Raw genomic sequence first — 9916 nt, 5'->3', positions numbered from 1 at the left:
GCTTTAAACACACAGTTGAATCGAGTTACCATTTTCAGCTCTTCTGCGAGTACAGTTCTAGTTACTACCTTCAGCCGTACTGCAGTCGTGTACCAGGATGCAACACCTGGATTGTTTCGCACGGGCAGGGCGAGACGCTATTCCTTCAGCAATCCCTTTTTTTCTACCCCACCTTCACAAAACAGGCATCTAAAAACACATACACCATTAACTCATTTTTCTGTTGTACTCGCTTCAGCACCACAGCAACATGGAGAGGACAAGGGACTTTTTAGAAAAGAGGAGTCCTTACCTCTTTTTAGAAGCGGCCGGCTAACTTTTCCTCTCCATGTCCGTGTGGTTTAATTTATATGGATACTTCTTCATCATTTGGGTCACGTATCCGCCAATCTGCCTCCTTCTTTTTAGAGGACGTTGTAAACCTTTAGGAACAATATAATCTAGCAACAAGGTTATGTCACTGTAATTAGGCTTAAGACAATCAAGAACAAGGCTTGCCTTTCTTCGAAATTCTTTACGGTCATCAGGCAATTTAGGAAAAGACTTAACTAATGCAAATAATTCACTAGGAGACCAATGTCAATGTACATTTGCTGGAGTTCCTTCTGGACCTGTAAAAGTGCACATTGGCATTTCACGAACAAGTGAAAAGGCTTTGGCTCCGGACCGCTTTCTAGTTTCGGTGGAGACTTTTTCTAGTCCCAGACTCATCAAACCCGCGTGAGAACACCCCTGTGGCTCGCTTCTCAAACTATTAATTTTTAAGGATCACTGCCAATTCTCCAGACGCGTCTCTGGAAGGATAAACAATTTATCCTCCGAGGTTCGTCCAATTTTGCTAAAATTGTCCAGGTCCGGATGGAGTTTCAGCAGCCGTTCGCGTTCAGATTTCTGATCCCGGACGAGCCCCCAAATTGTCATGGAAATATAACTATCAAGAAAGCTACAAGAGAGAGTTCTCACCTGAGTAAGGTCTTTATTTCAATATTGCAAGCCCTGCTGCCACTTCGCAAAGTGCAACCAGAGACTCAATTTATTACAAGCAGTACAGGGTTTTTAAAAGACGTTGCGCTGTAAAAAAGCTCAGCGCTTTGTCCCTTCTAAAAGTTTCCCTTTCCCTAAGAGAAAACAGATTACATCAAAAAGCGAGAGAAGAAGCACTAGATTTGTTATTCAAAGCTAATCAGTTACTTTCAGCTAATTCTAACGACCCAGACAGCATATCTTGTTTTGGTACATTGACTTCTAAAGTAACCTAAACAGTGTACTTTGTTGATGCACTGTTTTCTAAAATTCTGCATGTACTGTAGCACAGCATTTACATCCTTGAAATATATTATCTTAAAGCACCAATATATTTTTTGCAAAGCTCTCTACATTTTAAGAATCAATTTACTTATTAGATTTCCACTTCAAGACTTCTTCGGCTGGCGTTCTGGGAGTTGCGTTTATCAGAATTGTATTGAGATTGTTTTCCACCGAGCTCAGATGTCAAAGCACAGCAGCAGCTCTCCACAGCGATCCTCTATAGCGCCCTTTCTCCCGCAGCTCCGTCCTCATTGGAAGGAAGCAAGAGTGAAAGGCTGAAGTGAAATAGAGCGGGGACGAAGGCAGTGAAGAGAGAGAACGTGGGAAGAAGAGAAAAACGCAAGGGAAAAAAAGCAGCGTCGTAAAAGAGGTGACGGAGCTGTCCTCTCTATAAGAAGGGTGCCAGTGATCCTTACTCTTGCTTACGGCCACACCCCCTTGAGCACGCCTGATCTTGTCTGATCTCGGACGTTAAACAGGGATGGGCCAGGTTAGTACTTGGATGGGAGACCGCCTGGGAATACCAGGTGCTGTAAGCTTTTAAGCGCAGGAGGCGCCCTATCCCCGCTCGCTCGCTCATTCCCCTGTTCACACGTGCAGTGCGGCTTTTCCGTCTGTTTATTTGTCAGCTTTGGCGACACACGGGTGCTTGTGTATTAGCGTGAGCGTTTTTTATTCTGATCCTGAACAGTTTTACAAGTCCGCAAAGGATAGAGGAAAGGTTTATCGCCAGCTGAAAAGAGAAACAGCGCTTCGGCTGTGGAGACTTGTTCGGCTGGCGTCCGGGGAGTCGCGTTTTTCAGAATTGTATTGAGATCGTTTTCCACAGAGCTCAGATGTCAAAGCACAGCAGCAGCTCTCCACAGCGATCCTCTATAGCGCCCTTTCTCATTGGAAGGAAGCAAGAGTGAAAGGCCGAAGTGAAATAGAGCGGGGACGAAGGCAGTGAAGAGAGAGAACGTGGGAAAAAGAGAAAAACGCAAGGGAAAAAAAGCAGCGTCGTAAAAGAGGTGACGGAGCTGTCCTCTCTATAAGAAGGAGAAGAAGAAGAGGAACAGAGAATTTGTTTGTCTTAAGTAAGAGTTTGTTTTCTGTGAATTGTTGTGGTTTTTTGGTGGTTTTGGTTGATTTTTGAAGCCCTTCCCTTCAGCCTAGCTCTGTTTGGGGAGGGGAGAGACTTTTGGGTTTTTTTTGTTGCTTTTTTGTTGCTTTCTGAGTTTGTGTTTTAATGGAAGGAAAAAACATGGAGGCAGAGAATGTTATTGTAGTGGAGGAGGAGAGTGGTGTAGGAAAGAGAAGGATGAGGAATTCGGACCGACCCCCCCACCTTTTTGCAAGGGCGCATACTGTTGTGGTGGATGTGAGCGGCGTGGAGAAACCGTCTGCGGGTGCTATTATCGCAGCGGTGCACGGCGTCTGTGGGGAGGGCTCTCTTTTTGCCTGCCGCCCCCAGACGCCAAAAGAGTTTGAACTGACTCTGGACTCAAAATAACATGCGGACGCGGTGGCTGTGGGGCTGGATGTGCAGGGCACACCCTGCTACTGCCGCTGGCTTGAGCGGAAGGAGGTAGTGGTGTCCTTCCTCCATTTCCCGGCATATATCTCAGACGAGACTATCAAGGAGAAGCTGAGTAGCTGGGGGGTGAGAGTGGTTGTGGGAGGAGAGGTAGGGGAAGTGGTGGAAGAAGGAATGGAGGATGGGTGTCTGGAGATGGATGGGGCAGGGACAGAGGAGGGGGAATTACAGAGCATGGAGATGGAGGGGGAAGGGGAGGTGGTGGAGATGGATGGGGTTGAGAGGGAGGACAGGGAGGAGGGAGAGAGGAGTGGGCGAGCCGGGGTACAACCACCTGGGCCCTCGAAGGCAGGGATCCAGTGGCACCACGTCAGGCCTCAGCCCAACCTCAATCCCAGTTCAAGAGTTGTCCGCAGACCCATCCCTGATGTCTCTGCGGTGGCGGAGACAGGAGGTGGGGAGGAAGCAGCAAGTGTTGGCAATGAGAATGTGGCAGAAAGGGCGGGGAAACTGTTGTGCGAGCTGGAGAATTAACTTCACTCTTTCCTTGCCATATACGTGATGGCATCTTTCGCCTCTTTAAATGCCAACGGGCTGAGGGACAGAGCGAAGCTCGGGGCAGTGTTAGCTCCGCTGGGGCGGACGGATGTTGTCTGCCTCCAGGAGACCTTCTGGGACGAGGAGTGTGTCCGGAAGGTGCGAGCACAGTGGGACGGGGAGCTGTTTTACAGCAACACCTCCAGCCTGTGCAGGAGGGGGGTGGCTGTGCTGGTGAGGAGGGGAGTGTACGAGAGCGTAAGGCTCCTGCACCGCGACACGTAGGGCCAGCTCCTGCAGGTCTGTCTTGGGTTTCCTGGACAGTCCGTGCTGCTGAGCAACATCTACGCCCCCAATGGGGAAGCTGAGCGGCTCGCCTTCTTCAAGCAGCTGGAGGCGAGCTGCTTTCAGCAGCCAGGGCTGGTCGTCGGAGATTTTAACTGTGCACTGAGTGCGCTCGATGTCGCGGTTGGGATGACCTTTAAGAGCAGTGCTGCTCGCAGCTTCCTGGAGCGCAGTGCGGAAGCTCACTGGTTCGTGGATGCGTGGCGTCAGGCTTAGTGTGCGCGGAGGGACTTTTCTCGGCGGCAGGTCGTCGAAGGTGTCTTGAGACAGAGCCGGATCGACCTGTTGCAGGGGCACATGAGTCTCTTCCCGTGCCTGAGCCAGATGCGCTATGTGTTCATGACCCTGAGCGACCATGCTGTGCTTCACTTTTCTCTAGCAGGGGCACAGGAGGACCGGTGCCCCGGCCTCTGGTGCTTTAATAAGGCGCTCCTGGGGAGGCTTCATTCTGTCAGGGCATAGAAGACCTTATCCGGCAGCAGCTGCAGTGTCCCCTGTATAGGTCAGAAAAGCTGGTCTGGTGGGATAATCTCAAGGACGCCATCAAAGAGTTCAGTATCTAGTATGGCCTGTCCCGGGGGCGGGAGAAGGCCAGGCGGGAGAGACAGCTTCGGGCTCGGATCACCTCAGAGCTCGGGCTCCTGGCAGATCACGGCGGGGGCTGCGAGCTCTTGCTGGAGCTGAGGGGTGAGCTGCAAGCCCTGGAGGAGGAGAAGTGGAGAGGAGCCAGGGTGCGCAGCAGAGCCCAGTATCTTGCCAAGGGCGAGAAGAGCACGAGGTTCTTTTTCGGCCTGGAGCAGGAGAGGCAGCGCAGCTCCTTCATCGAGGAGCTGGTGGGAGAGGACGGTGTGCGGCTCTCTGCCCCCGAGGCCGTTAGGAATGAGGTGTTTTCTTTTTATAGCGCCTTGTTCTGGCCGAAGTGGTGGATGAGCAGCAGACCCGGGCCATGCTGGCTTGGGTGAGTACCCGCCTGTCACAGAGCGATCGTGAGCTCTGTGACAGTGCGCTGAGCTTGGAGGAAGTGCTTGAAGCACTTCGGGGCTCGTCTCCTAACAAGAGCCCTGGGTGGGACGGGCTCTCCTCCAAGCTCTACAGACACTTTCAGCAGTCCCTGGGGCCCCTCCTTCTGGAGGTGTTCCAGGAGATTGCCAGGACCGGCGCTCTGACCCCATCTATGAGAAGGGGGGTGATCTCTCTTGTCTACAAAAAGCAGGGGGATCCCTCCCTTTTGAAAAACTTTCGCCCGATCAGTCTGTTGAACACAGACTATAAGATACTAACTCGTGTTCTCTCCCTCAGGCTCGGGAAGGTTCTGCCCAGGATCCTGTCGCCTTCGCAGACCTACTGCGTCAAGTGGAGAGACATCGCGGACACGGTGTGCTCCATCAGAGATGTTGTGGACCTTATGCGGGAGCAGCCGAGGGGTGGATACGTCCTGAAACTGGACCAGGAGAAGGCCTTCGACAGGGTGGAGCATTCCTTCCTGTTTGAGGTCTTGAAGAGCTTTGGCTTCGGCGAGGCCTTCATCTCCTGGGTGAGGCTCGTGTACAAGGGGATCGTGAGCTGTGTCAAGGTGAATGGTTCCCTCACGAGCTTCTTTCCAGTGACCTTGCCTGGGGGCACCGCCACCTCGTTGATCTACCAATATGCTGACGACACCAGACTGACGTTGGCAGAGGTGGCGGAGATCTCGGCCATTTTAGAGGTGGTGCAGGCCTACTGCGCTGCCTCGGGCGCCAAGGTAAACTTGGAGAAGTCTGAGGTCATGCCGGTGGGGAGGGCAGACCTTGCCCCGCTCTTCGGTTACCCTTTCAGGGTTGAGACGGGTCACCTGAAGGTCCTTGGCATCTACATTAACGCTGATGAGCAGGCCACTGGGCTTCTCCTGTGGAAGGAGAAGCTCATTAAGATGAGGGCAAATTAAATCGGTGGAGACACAGGTCCCTGACCCTAAAGGGAAGGGTCCTGCTCGTTAACACACTGTGCCTGTCCCTCTTGTGGTACCCACTGTCTGTGATGCCTCTTCCTGAACGGGTAGAGAATGAGATTAGGCAACTGGTGGTGGGATTCGTGTGGGAGGGGAAGCCTCCGCGGGTCACTCATGACACCCTCATTGGGAAAATCTCCAGGGGTGGGCTGAAGCTGTGTGATGTAGGCCTGAAGCTGAAAAGCTTTAGGCTGAAAGTAGTGAAGAAGTTCCTTGACCTGGATAATGTCAGCATTTGGAAGATTGGTATGGGAAGCTACCTCGAGACTTGCGGGGGCTTGGGGCAGGAGACTCTCCTGGTGAGGCTGACTCCGGGGTTGATAAAACATCTGCCCTCCTTTTACAGGGAGGTCCTGCTGGCGAGGGGGTAGTTCATGTCCCAGCATGTCTCCTACACGCCGGAGACCCGGGCCCAGATTCTGGAACAGCCTCTGTTCCTCGACCCCCTGCTGGTGTCTCGATGGAACAGGCAGCTCTACGAGGCTGGCATATCCAAGGTCAAGGATTTTCTTTATGAAGTAAAGGACGGATTTCTGCCCACCCAGGCTATTGTCGACGCTGTGCGAGAGGTCGACGACGAGCTGCCTGTCAGTAAGATCCGTCAGGATTACGAGCAGCTCAAACTCGGTCTCCCGGACAGTTGGCTGGAGAAGCTCCATCTACAAGACGGGGCAGCAGGCCCGGCCTGGCCAGAGCTGAGGGTGAAGTGGGGGGACCGTGGGGTGGACCTCCTGGGGTTCACCACCAGCATGTTCTACAGGCTGATGGTGGTGAAACGCTTCAGAGTGCCGGTCTCAGAGGTGTTCTGGGGTAAGATCTTCCCCCAGCTCGAGCCAGGGCGTACTTGACGGATCTGCTGGATGGCCTGTTTCGCTCTGTTCGAGGAGCTGTTCTTGACGGGGTGCCCTGGAAAGAGCTGTTCCTCTTTGGGTACCGCGGGTCTGAGAGGGGGGTTAACGCCATTTTAGTGAACCTCCTCCTCAGCCTAACGAGGACAGCTATCTGGGAGAGGAGGAACCTCATGATGTACAATGGCCTGAAGCCAGACCTTGTCAGGCTGTGCATTGCCAGGGTGAAGGACTGCTTCTCTCTCAGCCTGGCCTACTGCAGGGTTGAGAGGCGGATGGCCGACTTTCGCAGGATCTTCTTAAAAAATAACATCTTTGTGGACCTGCGGGAGGAAGGCCTGTACTTCCGGCTCTGAGATGGGGGTGTCTTTGAACAAAAGACACACACGGCTCCACCCTTTTCCACCCCTGAATAGCATTGGCGAGTTGAATAGCATTCAATTCACATCGAATAGCATTGGCCCCTGAATAGCCCCTGAATAGCATTGGCGTAGCTCAGCACTGGGCCACTGGGCACAATTTCCCACCGTTTCCAGAGTGTAGTGGTTATCACGTTATCACGTTAGACCGTTACACAGACAGTTTCCATGAGACGTTGGACTTCCGATATTTAGACGGATCCGTTTTTCAAGAAACATTTAAATTGATTCTTTTATCAAGCTCGTAGTTTTCCTTCAAATCTTGAAAGCTCTCAGTGAGAACATCATAGGCTGCAGGACGCCCCGTAACTTGATTACTTCAACAGAAAGAAGAGCAGACAGCTCGACAAATATGTGAGGCGCAGAGAGCGCAAGGCGAGCCGCACACGTTTCGGTGGCTGAGAGAGGGCAGTTTTTGCTTCTGCATTTCCCAAGTAAGGACGCATGACAACAAGCGATCGCGGTGCTCATCTACGACACAGTGGTGATGAGTTTTCAGTACGTGTTCTTTTGAACGAGCAATGAGGTTGCCGCCTTGGACAGCTGACTGCACGCTCTCATTGTGCCACGTGATGAGAATTCACCAGGCTCGTTCAGTCATTAGTCACATTCCATCGTTTGCCATAAGCAGACGCTGCGAAGTGATGTGGATATCAGTTCCCAGTCTTGTGGAAGAGGAGGAAAAGAGCACACGAGGGCTCGTCCGGGAGTTGAACCCGGGACCTCTCGCACCCTAAGCGAGAATCATACCACTAGACCAACGAGCCACCGCAGCACTTTCCATTTCAACCTGTCAGCGAGCTTGAGGATGGGGAGAGGCGCCATTCGCTCGTCCAGTCAGACCTTCATCAATAAGTCAAGAAAGCTGCAATTACACGACTGCCTTTCAGACGAAGGGCAGTGAACTGTGCCCGGTAAGAGGGGAACAAGCGGCACTAGGTGACGCCGAGGCATAAGTCCCAGCGAGGGGGGTTGGCTTGTATGGTACAGCGCTTGCTTTGCATGTGGGAGATAGCAGGATCAATTCCCGCATCCTCCAGGTGTGTGCTTAGAGCTTGATGTGCCGAAAGGTGTCCTTTAGCCTGTGGCCCCGCCTTACATGGAGAGCATCGTGCAGCTGTCAAGCGTTTCGCAGCCACGCCCCCTTTTCATCTTATCTCTGGCTTAAGCGTCACTCCGCCCCTCTCTCTTGACATTTCATGTCAGCATGTCAGAAGTCCGAGTGACATTTTTAATGGCTGAGTGAGGGCACGATGCTGAAGCAGAGAGGCCACTTCAGCCACAGAGACTTGTGCTAGGTGAGATCTGAAAGACGGACTCGCAACAGAAACAGACCAAAAATGTATCGGTGAGATCAAAAGGCAAATGCAACATTCAGCAGAGGGCGTCTAAAGATTAGGGAACGGGCGACTGAAATCCATGTGAGGCAAACTTTCCGGTGTGTGTACTGCAGCTGGGCTTGTTGGCGTAATTGGTAGTGCGTCAGTCTCGTCATCTGAAGGGCCTGAGTTTGATCCTCACACGGGGCAGGGCTGCTTCCTCTCTTGCTCTTTTCAAACACTTGCGGCAACTGTTCGCTCATAACCACGTCTGGAATGCGTGACCTTTACACGGGCGAGAAGCAACGCCGCATCCCTTTTCTAAAGAACATTCACATTCAGAAATAAGTCAAGAAATTTGCCATTACTTTCGCTCGCACTGCTGTCAGCCTGCCCATGTTGCCAAAGAAAGATTCACTCGGCGTCAACATGACAGAACAGCGATCACTTGAAAACAATGTTCCACACTCCGTAAGCAAGAACTTCAGTGTTTGCAGTCACCCGATATGCCGATAGTCAAAGGAGCGCAAAACACGAAGCGTCAAAAGACAAGATGAGTTGATGGAAAGAGCGTTGAATTGATGAGCACAAAAGTTCAGCTCGTACAATAGGCATCGAAGGTCTCAGCGTCGTCATCGCACTTGAAAGGACTGCCTTGCAGACCAAGGGCAGTGGGCGGTGCCCGGTAAGAGGGGCAGAGGCGGTAAGACATGATGCCGAGACGCATGAAGCGAGGGGGATTAGCTCAAATGGTAGAGCGCTCGCTTAGCATGCAAGAGGTAGCGGGATCGATGCCCGCATCCTCCAGGTCTGAGTTTGGATCTCCGGAAGCCCGGTGCTCTTGTTTAGCTTCTGCGACTTCTGACAGGTGCTCCTCCGTTGCGGAGAGAATGTCCTTCAGTTGTCAAGCGTTGAAGGGCCACACCTCCTTCCCAACCTCAGTCTGCACTGAGTGCGTCTCCGGCATTTTCTCGTCCAATTTGTCAGCTTAGCAAGTGAAAAGTATATCCGAGTGAAAACAGTGCTGATAATACTCTCACGAATTGTTAGAAGACGTGCTTTTGATCATCGATTGCTTAACAATCACATTCGTTCGACTTGAGCCATCAAGCTCGTAGTTTTCCTTCAAATCTTGAAAGCTCTCAGTGAGAACATCATAGGCTGCAGGACGCCCCGTAACTTGATTACTTCAACAGAAAGAAGAGCAGACAGCTCGACAAATATGTGAGGCGCAGAGAGCGCAAGGCGAGCCGCACACGTTTCGGTTGCTGAGAGAGGGCAGTTTTTGCTTCTGCATTTCCCAAGTAAGGACGCATGACAACAAGCGATCGCGGTGCTCATCTACGACACAGTGGTGATGAGTTTTCAGTACGTGTTCTTTTGAACGAGCAATGAGGTTGCCGCCTTGGACAGCTGACTGCACGCTCTCATTGTGCCACGTGATGAGAATTCACCAGGCTCGTTCAGTCATTAGTCACATTCCATCGTTTCCCATAAGCAGACGCTGCGAAGTGATGTGGATATCAGTTCCCAGTCTTGTGGAAGAGGAGGAAAAGAGCACACGAGGGCTCGTCCGGGAGTTGAACCCGGGACCTCTCGCACCCTAAGCGAGAATCATACCACTAGACCAACGAGCC

General features: G+C 52.1%; 2 non-coding genes and 1 pseudogene across 2 annotated transcripts; 1 reads left to right on the top strand and 2 right to left on the bottom strand.

Moving 5' to 3' along the window:
- Positions 1-1728: 1728 nt before the first annotated feature.
- On the top strand, positions 1729-1847 carry LOC148663415 (5S ribosomal RNA; annotated as a pseudogene).
- Positions 1848-7655: 5808 nt separating this feature from the next.
- Positions 7656-7727, bottom strand: trnap-agg (transfer RNA proline (anticodon AGG)). Its single transcript has one exon. It is a non-coding gene; the product is annotated as a tRNA-Pro (tRNA).
- Positions 7728-9844: 2117 nt separating this feature from the next.
- trnap-agg (transfer RNA proline (anticodon AGG)) lies at positions 9845-9916 on the bottom strand. Its single transcript has one exon. It is a non-coding gene; the product is annotated as a tRNA-Pro (tRNA).

This window comes from Lepisosteus platostomus, chromosome 5 (assembly GCF_059453375.1).
Source record: "Lepisosteus platostomus isolate fLepPlt1 chromosome 5, fLepPlt1.hap1, whole genome shotgun sequence".
NCBI lineage: Eukaryota > Metazoa > Chordata > Actinopteri > Semionotiformes > Lepisosteidae > Lepisosteus > Lepisosteus platostomus.
The sequence above is the reverse complement of the archived record's forward strand: the minus strand, read 5'-3'. Positions and strand labels throughout refer to the sequence as shown.